Genomic DNA, 16,493 nt, shown 5'->3' with positions numbered 1-16,493 from the left:
AATGGGCTCAGTTGTAGAATGGTGACTTTGGCTGCTCTGTGAAGAGCACTGTAGAGAGGCATGGGAAGCAGGAGCAGAGAAGCCAGACAGGAGGCTACTGCAGCCATTCCACGGCCTTGGAGAGACATAGGACTCAACTAGTGATTGAGTGTGGAATGTGAGGATATCTTGAGGAAGGGTTACACACTGCCATCTTAGATTTAATAAGGATGGAGGCACTGTGGCAGAGTTTCTAAACCTCACCCCAAGTTACAGGAGCATATGGGAAGAAAGGCCAAAGTGTAGCATGCCAGTAGACTCATCCTGAAAGAAGTTCTCTGTGCTGAGTTCCTTTTTTTAAAATTTATTTTCTGTAATTTTTAAGTTCTGGGGTAAATTTGCAGAATGTGAAGGTTTATTACATAGGTAAACATGTGCCATGGTGGTTTGCTGCACCTATCAACCCATCACCTAGGTATTAAGCCCAGCATGCATTAGCATTAGCTCTTTCTCCTAATGCTCTCCCTCCCTCCACCCCCACCCCCACCCCCAACAGGCCCCAGTGTGTGTTGTTGCCCTCCCTGTGTCCATGTGCTCTCACTGTTCAGCTCCCACTTATAAGTGAGAACACGTGGTGTTTGGTTTTCTGTTCCTGCATTAGTTTGCTGAGCATAATGGCTTCCAGCTATGTTGATGTCCCTGCAAAGGACATAATTGCATACCTTTTTATGCCTGCATAGTATCTCATGGTGTACATGTACTACATTTTCTTTATCCAGTCTATCATTGATGGGCATTTGGGTTGATTCCCTGTCTTTTCTATTGTAAATAGTGCTGCAATGAGCATTTGCATGCATGTATCTTTGTAATATAATGATTTCTATTCCTTTGGGTATACACCCAGTAATGGGATTGCTGGGTCAAATGGTATTTCTGGTTCTAGATCTTTGAGGAATTGTCACACTGTCTGTCTTCCACAATTGTTGAACTAATCTAAAGGACAAGGAGGAGTTCCTCAGGAAGTGGAAGAGCCCTTGTTTCTTGTGCATCTGCAGGTCAGGAGGGGCAGCTCTGCCTCAGGCGATGGAGGCTGAGGGCCCCTTGCTGAAGGTCTATGCTTCGACTGGAGTGGCTCTCGCTACATGATCCCATTCTGTGGTCTGGGCTAAAGAGGCAGCCCTCATATGGCAGAAGCTCTCCTCGTGGCAATGGCAGAAGCACAAAAGGACAAATGGAAACATGAAAGACTTGGAACTCACATGGAACCAGCACACTATCATTCCTGCCCATATGCCACTGGTCAAGGCAAGTCACATGACCAAGGCCAAATTCAAGGGGCCAAGGGACAGGAGCTACATTCTACCTTTAGTGCAAGTGTATTTATATAGCAAAAGGTATAGATACAGGAGTGCGGGCTAGGGAGTGGTGCAGAATGGGCTCAATAATTCTACCCACCACAAAGAGCATCCAGAGATAATGTATATAAACGAAGAGTGTATGAGATGATAAACCAAAGATCAGTTTGACTCGGCTTTAGAGCACAATGGAGAAAGGAAAGGGAGTGAGAAACTGGGATGCAGAACAGTGGGCATGAGTTGCAATGAGGGCTTTTCTCAAGTCATGGAAGGGAAGGAAGTGCTACTGTGCAAAGGAGCTCAGTGTGCCCTGGGAGCAGGTGCAGGCACATTGGCTCTTAGCCAGTCTCAGGGAGTTTTGGGGGAGACTTACCAGACAAAGGGAGTGCCACAGGCCTAGACTGTGGAATTGCAAGCCCTTTACCAAAGCTGGAGCCCACTGACTGAAGGCACATTGTCTTTGTGGCCCTGCAATGCCTATTTTGGCAGACTTTATACTTGAGCAAAGTAACCACGCTCTTCTGTTGTGATTTGGTGGATACTGTGAAAGGTCCTCTGTCCCCTAAAATAACCATTCCACACATCTAGAAAGCCAATGGAGTCCAGGATATGTTGCACTAAAACAGAAAAGAGGGAGGAGTCTGGCTTCCCTGCTGTTTTGAGCACAGCCCAACCCATAGCAGGGGCTCCAGCAGGATTAAACTGTTTGTTCTCCTATCAGCAGGCTAGTTAATCCTCCAAAACCCTTGCCAGAAATATGCACACAGTAAACACTCTGTTCTGTAAGAACTGTCTGTCCTAACAAAAGCCAAAAGAGAACATCTACTCCCTTGTAGATCTGAACACTTCTTAGTTCCCTTTCTCTGCAATTACCAGAAGTGATAATTGGTCTCCAAAAATAATGGCAGATTTCACAAGCCTACTAACTCCCCTCTTTTTTATTATCTGAGTACAAGTACATATTATATATACATATGATTGAGTGAGGCCAACACACTCTAGAGAGTTGCTTGAGGTCACATTGAGTCAGTGGCTCAATGTGGATTAGAAAAGCCTCATGCCCTGTCTGGTCCCCAATCCTTTTTATTTAACCACAGAACAAGTTGCCTTATGAACAAAACATAAAAGGCATTAACCTCTGATAAGTTACATTTATTTTCTTGTGCATTTGGCATTTATTTGGGTTGTTTCAATTTGTGTGTCTCAGTATATAGAGTTTTGCACATTGTCCTCTGATTTCTGGGTCTTTTATTTCTGTTGGCATTTCTCTTATTCTTTAGTTAAAATTACTGTTTTCCATTTCAATAAAAGTTGTCTTGAGATCTGTCCTTTGCTTTGGTGTCACTGCAATGTGAAATTTAGCAGGATTGTTTCCACTCCACACCGAGACAGCAAGTCATTTCAGCAACAGCCATTCTTTGTCAACTGATCTGAATGTCTCCTAGGAGGACAAAATAATTTTAACAGTGATTTCACATCTTTTCTCTGGCCATTTCTGTCCCCGGTGAAAGGCTTTGGCCTTTAAATAGGCCCTAACATTTTCCCCCATCCACAATGTAGTTGGTGTCAGTTTAAGTCTTTGCTGCATTTCATGTCTGTGCATGCCTGCAGCTAATTTTCTTTTGGATCAGAGCTGTTGACTTCAGTGGGGCAGCACCACAGGCTGGACATAGTGGTCCCAGAGCCATCAGGAGGCTCCATTCTGAAAACAACAGAAATGAACCCCAGAAAATAAAAGGCTTCACTTGATACAGTCTACTCAGCCCATATGTATCTGCTTTGCCTAACTGCCGAGCTATGTGGTGAGATTCATAGATTGCCTAAATACAAATGAGCATAAAAATGAGCCCAATTCCCTTTGCCACAGCATTTTTTCCAAAAGTCTAAAATTCACGTGAGAAATATGAACAGTCCCCTATTTCTGAAGATTACTATTAAATGATTACGTCAAGCTGGATAAAACAAACAGCATCACAACAATATCTAATAATTTGTTATATCATAAAATAGCCAGGTTTCTAAATTTGAAAGAAAATCATTACGTGTAACTGGGATGCCATAGACAGCTTCATGACCGTCCACATCTAAGGACATTCTTGCCTGCCACGCTAGCATGGCTGGCACTATGAGGCAGTCATCTCAAGAGTGAAATCTAAGGGGTGCCAAAAACTCAGTAGCCAAGATAAATATTTTAATGCAATATTTAAAAAACAAAATTAGTGCAAAAAATTCATGATAAAAAAATTAAAATCAATCAATCAAAGTGGATTGATTGTAAAGTTACTGCCCTTCAGAGGGGTACAAAATCATAGGAAGGACAGAAAGAAAAAGGTCATCAGTTTGAAATGTCTAGTTGTTGGGGGCACGTTCGCTATTTTTCAAGGACTTTGAAGAGAAAGAGAGAAATTCATGATTATTCAGTGTTGTGTGTTATGATATGTACCTTACATTAAATGAGACTGGGAAATTGGGGAAGAAGAGAAAGTCTATAGGAAAAGGAAAAAGAAGCCTAAGAACTACTCGGGTGGTCATTCATCTTGATCTGTTCCCTCTACTTCGGGCCCCCTACCTTGAAGGGGAGATGACATTCTCTGGCTTCCAGCCATGCCCTGCCATCAGCCTCATTCCTTTATTCATCAGTCTCCTACCCTGGTATTTATCAGCATGTCCATGCCATAGCTCAGCACTCACTGAAAGCCTGGCTTTCCAGACCAAGAAGATGTGGAAAGTGACAGCAATAGCTCAGGTCGTTAGGCAAAAATATTTGGCTAAAATTTTCCTGAGAACCATCCAATGGGTTACATTAACCATTAAAATTCTATTTGGAGATAGTGGAGAAAAGAATGTCAGTTACGAAAAGATCAGGTGTTATAATGTGTGCTATATGACATTAAAGTGTGAAGTGTTATCCATCACAGTCATGAAATGGGTAAAGTCCACACACAGAGTACTGCTTAGGAAGAGGAAGTCCCTGAGCAGAGGACAAGCATGTGTCCGTGTAGGGCAAGATGAGACCACCATCTATGTGCTGCTTGATATTTTATTAATTTTCACTGTTGAGAACTTTCATTATATTTTACTGAGCTTATGTCTTCAGGCTTTTCAAGTAAAGGGCAAAATTTAAAAAAATTAAATCATCTCCATCAAAAGTGTTCATTACCATGAATATGTTTAAAAATAGGGTGCTGAAGTTATCACATAGATCTCCCAAACTGAAATGAGCTAAAGAGAAAATATATCATTGAGAAAGAGAGTCCCTGGATAAACAAGTCAGATCAAGAAGGACAAGGTCCATATCACATCCATCTGACTGCTTTATATCTATTCAGACAGACCCACGGGGTAGATTTATAAAAGCCCAGCATGTTCATTCCTTCATTCACTCAACAAATGTGAATTGAGGGCCTACTATGTGTCAAGCACTGAACTAGATCCTGAGAAAAACAGACTCAGTCCCCGCTCTGATGGAGCTTAAGGTCCTGTACAGAAGACACTCTTTAAGAGAATCATATCCTAAATAAGGGATCCCAAATAAAGGAGATGTGTTGTTCTACCTTTATCCTAAATAAAGGTAGGAGGACACATAACTGGGGGACTAGACCTAATCTAGGTTTCAAGGAAGAATCCTCTGAAAAAGTGAGGTCTACCTTCCAACTTAGACAGAAAAGTTAAGCTAATTTGGTGAAAGAATGCCTGCATGGGAATAAGGGAAGCAAACTGAAAAGCAAAATTAATGAATCAGAGAATGAGCAGGAGAGGTAAGCAGGTGAGGATTTCATATAGGAAGTAGAACTTTCAGGGATATGAGAAGAGGCAGACAAGTGCAGGTCTAGAAAGACGTGGCTAAGAAATCTGAGAAACAGTTGCCAGCAGCTTCGGTCTGGAGTCTGGGAGGGTGAATGGGAAGATGAACTTAAAGGGAAGACTGTAAAGCCCACTTCAACCACAGAGTAGGAGTTTCCAGAAAGGTCCATGAAACTTCTGAGTGTATGACAACCCCATGTCTGAACCCCATGACCACTTGAGAATCTCAAATCAGGTCCTATCATTGGCAATGTCTAACCTAGGACCATGAAGGGAAGAGGACTCTGGAAATCCTTGCTCCCAGCCTTAGGCAGAGGTGTAGTGGTGAGAACCTCAAAGCAGGATCACACCATTTGCTACTTGCTATCCAGTTTAGAATGTTGAGTTTTAATCCTAAGATCAATAAGAAGTGCTTGTAGGGGATAGCATAATTGGAAGTTCATTTTCACCAATTTCATCTAGCCATGCTCCATAGTACTGATTGGAAGGCAGCCAGGGAGAAGCAAAAATACAGATTAGAAGGCTGTGGTAAAGCAAGAGGTGAAAAAAAGTTGGACTAGGGTAGAGAGATTGACAGATGTAAGAAGATTAAGATGTAAAAATGTAAAACAGGACTTTCTTCTGAATTGAATTTAGGTGGTAAAGATAAGAAAGGATACAACCAATAGCTGTGCCACATGGTTTTCAGTGCTGGTGCAATTCTCCTCCAGTCTTTAGATTCAGAGACAATCAGGATTGCAAGGCCTTCAGGTCAACTCATCTAACTCCCTCCCTAGATCTGACTGATTGCTGTCTTTATCCAACACCACATTGATTAGGTGAAGGGGGCATGCATGCTTATTTCAAGAATTCATTTTAGTCCACATAATTTTCATGTCTTTGCATGAAAATGTCACTGTACCAGCATGAATGCAGGAAGTAGAGTGCAGACATTTTCTCTTTTACTGCAGATCAGTTGTAGAGAAAGCAGCACACTGAACAAGAACTAGGACAAGCCAAGTCCAGCTTTCAGCGAAGACAGGTACCCACCTCCTGTAGCTGTGTCTGGATCAGTCATCAGAGGATCAAGTTTAGAGATGAATAAGAGTGGAGCTTAAAGGGGATTTGAAGGTGATGAGAAGAAACTCTATCTGTATGTGGATGGAGAAAGAGATACCGCAGGCAGCGAAGCCACTGCTCCTCACCTTCTCGTTTATCTGTCTCCAAAGCTCCCTAGATTGGCAGGAGCTGCCTCGCTTTGAGAGGAGTGCTAAGATAAGTTAATTATGTGTTTGTATTTGATACCATTTGTTAGAAAAATGTCCACTTTTGACCTTCCAGGAATGTAGCTATCGTAAATGAGAAACTCTTACGATACGAGATAATACTTGTTCTAAGTAAATTTGAGAGTAGACTTTCAAGTTTATAAAACTTTATCAAATCAGTTAGAATCTAATTTCTTCCTGAAATCTTGAACTTGAGGATGTTATGAATCATGTGTGAGATGGTGAAACCTCCTGGCAAAATACAACATTGCAGTCTCATGTACTCATAGGGAAATAATGACCTAGTCGGGGTTTTAGATAAGTAAAGCAAGAAAGAATGCAATACAGTTTTGCCGGGTTTGAATGTGAAATCAAAGGATCACCAGAAAGAAGAAAAATATTTACGAGTCCTCCTGACCCAAGAAGAACATAAGACGGAGGGAATGACACCTAGCGCTCAGAAGAAAGGATATCCTCAAGCTAAGAAAATATCTTAAGGAAAAAGCAAACTTCTAGTTTAAAACCTTGTTCAGCCAATATCCAGTGATGTACTATGAGGCCCAGTAGCTCCTGAATTGGCAACATCTTAACCACTTTTACCCCCAAATACTTCAAATCTCCATTGGTAAATTTTCCTTCAAAGGAATTTATTTTTAATTGCTTAGCCATTTCAGTCAGAAATACCATTCACCTTCAAGAAATACGTTTTATAAAAAGCTTCGCTGTAAGACATATAATTGCGTTTTACTAAACATGTCTTAGATACATGTTTGTTCTTATGAAAAGGTCTGAATAATTAACCTTACGTAAAATACCTTGGAACTATAAAACCATTATTCCAACTTTAAAATAAAAATGTAATGATATGCAGTTACAAAAATTGATTCTTCATCACCGTCATTCAGAAATGCAATGCCCCTCTTCTTATAGATACTTATATATAGTTGTCAACAAATGAAGCATGAAGTATTCAATAAAATTACTTTCAAATATAAAATAACACTGTATTTTGAAAAATTAATTTTATTTCCTATACAGAAAGAAAATTTTCAAAAATTGTAATGTTATTCAAACTCAAGAGGACCAACACTGAAGATTTTAGAAAAAGATTAGTGGCAGCATCTAAGACAGCAATTTTCAGTTCATGAATGACATAAAACCATTTTACAGGGATTTGCTTATATCCTGAGTGGCATCATGATGGTTTTTATCATATTGAATGGTAATGTATTAATGCCCCAGAGAGGGCTGAGATTATTAACCCCCATAAACCTCTTAACAGCACCCCCAAGTCACATTCCTGTTGCATTTCTAATGTTACGTTGTATCAAAAACAGCATAATAGTAACAACCTTTTAAGTTTTTGTAAAGATTAAATGAGATAATGCATATAAAGCACTTAACACAATGCCTAACATAAAGCTCATGCTCAATAAACAATTGCAATTATTATAGTCTAACCTTCTTGCCAGCCAGAGAAATTCCATGAGCTGGAGCATGAGTACAATTTTTCTATTGGGGGTTGAAGTTATTTCAATAATATATACCCTGTCATCTTCATCTAATGACAATAAAAGAGTGTCAACACCAGATCAGCTAGTTATTCTTTGTGGGTGAATTTCAGGGGGACCTAAGTCATACACATGTCCCAAATCTGAAAGAATTTAGTAAAATGCCTCCAGGTCTTAAAACTTCAAATAAATACTTAAAAGTCAACAATAATCTGTGCTCTCTGTGTGAGTTGGGAATAGAATCAAAAGATAGTCGTTTCTATTCTTAATTTACATAGTAACTCATATGGGACCATGAGACTCGCCAGCAGATTTCTCAATGCATATGTGTTTCATCTGAAAAGTTGGGATATTCATAATATTATCTCATGAACAAACTTCTGCAGAGGGCTACAAGGCTAAGGAATCCAACTAACTGTGGTTTTCTAATCTTGTGTCTTCCTCCTCTTCTTTTCTAGAAGTTAACATGCCCGTCACCACAATTCAGTGACCAAAATAAGCAACATTTTTGGCTCCCGATAGCAAAAAGATACATAAATAAAAGTGGTTTAAATAGTAAAGGCACTATATTGTTTATGTACCAGAAAAATCCTGCAATACAGCAGCTTCAGGCCTGTTGTGGTCAGGGTTCTAGCTCTGCTTCCACACAAACACGTTGTCTCTCTCCCCTCCTTCCTAGTCATCCTTCATCCCAGGCTGGCTTCCGCCCTGGGATACCATATCCAGATGTTAAGCCCACACTTCACTTTTTCCAAGAAATAGGACGTTTTTCCCTTACCACCCAACACAAGTTCAGGGCTTCACTTTGACTGAGTCACCTTCTGTCCTGCGCCCATCCTTGAAACCAATATTTATGGTCGGGAAATGAAATTATGCTGATTTACTCAGGGGGTGGAAGCAGAATGACTGCTACCCACAGAAGGATGCTACACAGGGAAAAAGGGGTGGATGGTGAGACAACCAAAAGCTGCACCATCTGTTAGATTCACCACAGAGGCTAGAAAGTAGCTCCAAGAAAATTACAGAGACGCTTCTGTAAGCCAGCTCTGTCGTATTTACCATCTCTGAGATCTGCTCCAGTCCCAGATGGCCAAAGAACAATCTGAAAGATATATTTCATTCTCTGCTGAAAATTGGCACTCCTCTAACAACAGATTATTGTCCCAGGACCAAGATTATGTATTGCCTCAATTTCCTCTTCATTTGAGAGTCCTTCTTCTCAAAGACTCCTTGGTCCTTCATACAAATAGGCTCCTGACAAATCCCTCCTAAACTGCTGGGCATGTGGCTCAAATTAGTGTCTACCACATCTGCTGTACATTTATACTAAAACCTTACATGGAGGTAAATAATCTTATAAGAACTAATTGGGATTCAAGTCCCCAGGGTGAAGTCAATGAATAAGAAAGCGTAAGTAGAAATCATAGAAGTTCTTCCCTAGATGGATTGCAACACACAGGGGCATGTGTGTTCATTTTCTTAAAAGAGGGTGTTGTAGGAAATGCTGTGAGGGCGTCATTTTGCACTTTGTCTGACCCTCATTTTTAGATGGGAAGAAACAACCCAAAGACCTTCAGGTCCTAAAATTTTCTCAAGAGTTTTCACAAGTGATTCAGAACTTGAAGGAAATATTTTAGCACGTTTAGATCATTTTCAAAAGAATTGTTTTCCTTTGTGAAGTTTAACTGAAAAGGTAATGAGCACACTTCTTCATGTATTTAAAGTGTCAAAAATACCATCTTGCTATTCGTCTTCAAAGGAGTAAATGCAGATCATCTATCAAAAAGAAAGATGAACACCAAAAATACAGCTTATGGGAAATGGATGGGAAAAACATTCAAACTTCCTCAGGCCACCCAAGTTATTCTATCAATTTAACAGAACTATGTATCTCTCTCTGTGTGTATGTGTGTTTATGTGTTTGGAGAATTTTGAGTTTTCTATAAAGGTTGTGTACCTTTTTTGAGCTACAGGTCCCTTTGACTCTCTGGTGAAATCTACAGAACCCACTTCAGAAAAAACAGGATTACAAAGGAAATCAAGTATATTATAACATAGTTTTCAAAATAAAACCATATAATATAGTAATATATGTGCTTGTATTTATTCATTCAGCAATAAGATCTAGAAGCAGGTCCACTAACTACCACAATTTTGAAGGAATTATGACTGTAAATACTATTCTGAGGTACCTGAAAAATTTTAATGTGATACAGAAACATCTGTGATATCGATAACAAAATCATAGGCAGTGCTGACATTACAATGGCCTATTGCACTGCTGAGGTGACACAGTTGAGCTACTAACCCCGGGCAATCTGGCTGTAAAGTCACTCTCAACAACGTTGCTATTCTACGTAGCACAGATCCATGAGACAAGTTAGCTCAAACCCTTCATTTTGCAAGTAATGTAATTAAGGTTCAGAGAGCATGGGTAACCTGCATCCACAACTACAATTAAGAAATCTTTTCTTTGGTTTTGATCTTGTGGTCCTTCAATGTATGGAATTGGACTAACCACAATCATTGCTTCAGGACCTACCATCATTACTGTCTAGGCATGGTCCTTCTTACTTTAATTAACTAAGTGATTTAAATAAAATAATGAATATTCATAAACTCATGACTCAACCCAAGGACTCCACATTAATAATAATTTATATTCACCTCTCCTATGCAATTATTTTTTCCATGATAGCCAAAATGTTTATGGTGCTTTTACACACACACACACACACACACACTTTTTTTAAAGTCACAATACATGCATTCTTAAACAATGTTGTTTAGTTTTACTTGAGGTTGAATTTTATCATAAAATAGATAATCTGGAGCTTATTTTTCATATTCACCATTGCATTACTGGGATTCATCCATATTGTTGCATGTATCTGTAGTTCAATTATTGGTTAGAAAACACACACATGCACACATACACACACACACACACACACACACACACAGAGTCCAGCTCTATGATGCTTACAGGAAATAGATTTGAACCCCAATCTCCTAACTGAAACACCAGCACTTGCTTCATTACCCTAAGATTGCCACTTTTGCCCTCCAAGCATCCCTTCCTCTTCTGAGTGAAATGTTTATTCAGAGGAAGCTCTTCCCAGGAGTCCTGAATCACAACAGTAAGTGGCTGCCAACTCAACATTGGGGAACACTGGCTCGTTATCTGAAACATGTAAATAAATTGGCACTGATGGAGAAAAAAGAAAAGCCAGCTCACAAAGGCATGCAGAGGCCGGGGGTATGAGTCTATCTGGGTTTGAAAGGTAGCTCAAAGTCACAATTGATTGGGCCATGCAAAGTGAGAGGTGAGAAAGACCCTCATATTGCTTCACTTGGGCTAAGACCAAAGCCAAGCATGGCTGAGACCTTTGGGGGCAGGACTCAGTGCCATGTTGCTATGGCGATTCTTCCACCAGCTCAGAAGCTTCCCTTGCTCTCTAGCAAAGCCCAGCCTCCAAGATGAAAGGGAGTAGGAGAGGTGGGGAAGGAATAGATAGGGCTGCTGAAGCCAAGGCCAGAAGAATTCTACTATGGGAAGACCATGAGATAAAATCCCCTCTGCCATGTGTCTGTATGTGTGTGTGTCTGTGCACATGTGTGCGTATGCCCACACTGGGGAGGGAAGGCTAAAGAGAGGATTTTCTCTGCTATATGCCCACCATGGGAGCAGAGCTTTAACTAATTCATTCTAAACCTCAACGTCTTCCCAAATGATAATAACTAATTCAGGTAACTCTATGTTGTAGGATTACTCTTTTACTGCACTGTGAACAGATACCCCTCCATAACAAACAAACACACATGCACACACACTACATACACCCTTCTGCCATCTTTTCTAAACAAACAACAGATTGCGTTGCTGCTGTTCAGAATATTATGCCAGGAAAACAGGGAGAAGTTTTTTTTTTTTTTTTTTTTTTTAAACTTCTTCATCAAGATTCAGACCAAATGTATGTGCCTACCAAGTGATATACTGCACAATTCTAAACACTTCATAAATGCTCATTGATGCCCATGCCTGCAAAGATTCAGGGAAACTGTTACCCAGCCCTTCTCTCTGGGGAAGGGCCATATGTGAAAATGAGTCATATTTGCCATCTGCACAGTACATTCCAGAATGCTCAGCAAGCATTCTCTTTGAGGTCACTCATAGTCCCCATTTTACAGATGGACATTCAGAGACAGAAAGAGAGGTGACATGACGCCTGTCCCCATTGCTCCTCTCAGGATCCACAGAAATTAGTAAGCTCCATTTTTATTCATTGAAATGATTTTTTTAAAGCAACAACTTTTGCCAGATCGCAGATGCAGAGTTCAGAGCATGATCATTTTTCACCAGGAAACATGACATCTACAATGACTGCCACCAAGTGTAAAATGAAGAACATATTTCTTCCTCCTTCCTGGGGTAACTTGACTTGAAAGTTACGATGACAGATACTCAGAGGCCACTACACCCACCAATAATAATTCTGGGTAAGCCACTCGGAAGAACTAAGTGCCTGTTGTATTGTGGCATCATTATGATGGTATTTTTGAAGTGAAAAAGATTAAGATGCTTAAAATCCAATAATTTTTTCCCAAGTGAAAATTTACAGTCATAGCAAAAAAAAAAAAAAAAATTAAAAATAGAAAGTCTGCCTATTCAGCAACCCTAATGGCGCTGCTAGAATATGTCATTATTCTACATAAGACCCCAGGCAAATTACTTTAATCTTCCCAAGCCTCATTTTTCTCATCTGTAAAATGATGCTATAAATAGTATTAGCCTCTTAACCCAAGTGATTTGATGATTAAATGATTCATTGTGTATGTAAAAAATTTGACACAGTGCCTAGCATCTAGTAAATGCTCAGTAAATGTCAGAATTCTCATACTGTGCCAAGTTCAAATGCATTACTTGAACTGGCAAATGATGACCATTCCCAATGAATAAAGGAATAAAGAATTCCTGCTTTGTGAATTATAGACAGGCTTTAGCAAAACACTGGCCGTTGATAAATACATCTTTAAATTATTGTTGAGCATCCATTATTTATAATTTACATGAAAAGAGGGCCACTGTGCAATTTCTGAAATCGTGACAGTACTTTCTGCCCCGAGGTGAACTCTGCTGTAGTACGTAGGTGAGCTGAAGTGGAGAAACCATATGCAGGGAAGGATCCAGGTTGTTCCAGGGCATAGATTCCAACTCTGGAGCATGGATGTGGGCAGCTGGGCAAGTTGCATCAGCCTGGCAGCAGGTAAGCCTGGAGCAGCTCCTTTGAATAAAGGTTTCCAGCTGACTGCACATCTAAGTGGCAGGGTCAGGAATGGCCTTAGGTGCTGGGAGGCAAAGATGTATCCACAATCTGAGAAGAGCCTTTACTCCATGGATGTAAAAAGAAGAGGGCTCACCTCCATCAGTCTCTTGAGCTTCAGACACATATGCTGGGAAGGAGAACCCCCTAAAGCTGTCACCTTTGAATAGCAGAGAATGGCTGGTTATTACAGAGTTTCATAACTCAGTAGATGTGTTTGTTCATAAGGCTTCAGATAAATTTGAGTTCTCCCTATAACCAACCTAAGAGATGAATTGCTATTCATCTCAATTAGCAATTGATAAACATAATGAATTAAATTAGTTTGTGGCCAGTGTCATCATGGAATCCTAGACGTGCAAGACTCTGAAGAGAATGTAAACATCACCCAATTTACCATCTTCATGGTGTAAAGAAAGTGCAGTCAAAGGAGATATGTTGACTGGCCCAAGCCCTCACAATTAGCCACAGCAGATGAGAATGCAGCGATTCAGTGCTTTACAATTTTTTGAGAAACTGTCTGCCATTACCACCATCCTTACCTCAGGACCATGACTCAAATATTCTATCAGTATAACCATAAAGAACACTCAATTGACTCACTAGTTGTAGGAAATCTCGGGCCACAGTTTGAATAGCCTCTTCCTTTCTGGAAACCTCAAAGTGCCTGCTCCCTTGCAACCAAACAAGGACAGCCAAATATACTTAAAGGCCAATCATAAGACTTCCCCATGCCCCTTTCAAAAATCTCACCTTAATAGAATGTGCTTTTTTTTCCTATAAAACTCATTTTCCTTTCAAATCCTCCTTGAACCTCTGAAGGAGCAAAAGGGACCATAGATATTTCCCTTGCTATAGCAAACATATGAATAAACAGCATTGGCTAATTTGATTTCTAACTTAGTTTTGGTTTGGGCATAGAACTTGAATATAAATGTGTAGTTTAAAAAACGCTTCCCATTGAACAACGTTTTTTGAAATATAGAATTTTAGAATTTAGTAGCACCAGAACACCTTAATAGCAATCCCTACACGAAACTTTTGAATTGAGGCAGTACAAAACTCATGCATGATTCAGACTCTTTCTTCCTCTGTAAAAGCTATTAACAATATTCCAGATGATAAGTTCTTTATCATCCTGTGTCTTGAGTCACTGATGGTACAGAGATCTAAATTGATCTATGTTGTATACATAGTATGAGTGAGATACAAACTTGTGTGTGTCAAACTATAGAAATTTGGAGAGTTTGTTGTTACAGCGCTGTAACCTACCCCATCCTGACTAATCCACCTAGTAAAGTCTTACATTGAACAAGTACACAAGAGATTTATTCACTTAAATGTATTGGAAAAAATTGATAAAACACAGTTAATTTTTCTGACTTATGGCCCACATCTTCTGAATTTTAGGAAACTTTAGTTCATGCATAGAGACTAAAAGAAACATAAGAGAGACATAGACCCAAAAAACTGTTAATACAAAATCAACCTCTGTTAAATGTTGTAATGGAAAAATAACTAAAGGGCTCTGGGAGCAGAGTGAGGTTAGATTAACTCTGCTTTGCAGATCTGAGAAAGACCCAAGGAGGATATATCATTAAATCATTAAATCTATACCTAAAGAACTTCTCTGGGTGGTGATGAGAAGCAACAGAAAGGAAAGAATATGATTAAAAGCCCACCCTGCAGTTCTCTTGGTTTATTGAGCTACAATAATAATTACATAAGAGCCTACAATAGTCCCCTGTGGTTTTGACAACAGATAAAATCAAAAGATCATTTTCTAGCTGCTGAATGATCTCACTAGAAGTCTGCTTGAGGAAGATGATACTTCATGTAGGTAGCTCCTGTAGAGATTGCTGTTAAAGTGTTCTGGAGCTGCTACATTTTAAAGTCTATATTTTTAAAATGTTATTTAATGAGCAGGGGCTTTTCTTATAATAACTTCCTATTCAAATTCTTCTCTGTCAAGAAGAAAAGTAAGTTAGAGATCAAATTAGCAAAGGCTGTTTGGACATACGCTTGCTATAGTGAAGGAACCATCGACCAACACTTTAACTTACATTTCATCACGTTCACCAATTCTAGACTTATATCATGATCCTTCCCAAGAGGGTTCTGTCAAGGTGGGATTCTCCCTTACGTGGTAAGCAATGAACTCCACTTTGTCTTATAAACAGGTTGTTTTGGTGACGTTTCAGGGAGCCAGCATTCAACAATCACCACTTTTCCAGTCCCTAATATTAGTTTACTCAGTTACCACCTATAACCTGATCACCAAACCAACATGATACAACTTTGTTCTGCATCACCCCATCTCAGTTACCAATTTCCAAGTTAGTCAAGACAGACAATTGGGCCAGGCGCGGTGGCTCACACGTGTAATCCCACCACTCTGGGAGCCTGAGGCAGGTGGATCACCTGAGGTCAGGAGTTTGAGACCAGCCTGGCCAACATGGTGAAAGCCTGGTCTCTACTAAAAATACAAAAAATTAACCACACATGGTGGTGGACTCCTGTGATTCCAGCTACTCGGGGAGACTGAGGCAGGAGAATTGCAACCCAGGAGGCAGAGGAGCCGAGATTGAGCCATTGCACTCCAGCCTGGGCAGCAGGAGAGAAACTCAGTCTCAAAAAAAAAAAAAAAAAAAAAAAAAAAAGGACTACTTGTACTGTGATAACAAATAACCATAAAATCTCAGTGGCTCAATACAACAAAAGTAGATTTTTTTGCTTGGATTACATACGCAACATGAGTCAAAATAGGGCCATGCTTCATAGACTGACAGAAGCACCACCATCTGGGACATTATCATCCACCAAAGTAGAAGAAAGAGAAACCACAGGATCATTCATAGGTTTTTTGCTGCCTCAGCTTAGCACGGACAAGTATTTCATTGGTCAGAACTATCCAGATGGTCCACCTAACTTCATGGGGCCAGGGAACACCAGAAGCGTATTTGACGAGAATTATTGTCCCTGACACACTAATGTTGTGTAAAATTTTCAAAATAAGAAAAGTGAAGATACTTCCAGCAAGGGGCTTCAAATCTGGTGAAACAAAAACACTATAAAAACACAAGATCCATAATATATACCCTCCTGAAGTCATTTGCATGTGGAGCTGCCTCAAAGCCAAGACATGATAATTTGCAAAGAACTATCAGCAGACAGGCTGGTTCTAGACCCCACCCCCAGACCTTGCTCCAATCTACAGAAGAGTCTAAATTGTTTGTATGTGCCCTGAACTGCTCCCCTCCTTTACCCACTCCAATG

Source organism: Pan troglodytes, chromosome 7 (genome assembly GCF_028858775.2).
Source record: "Pan troglodytes isolate AG18354 chromosome 7, NHGRI_mPanTro3-v2.0_pri, whole genome shotgun sequence".
NCBI lineage: Eukaryota > Metazoa > Chordata > Mammalia > Primates > Hominidae > Pan > Pan troglodytes.
This window is presented reverse-complemented; position numbering follows the sequence as displayed.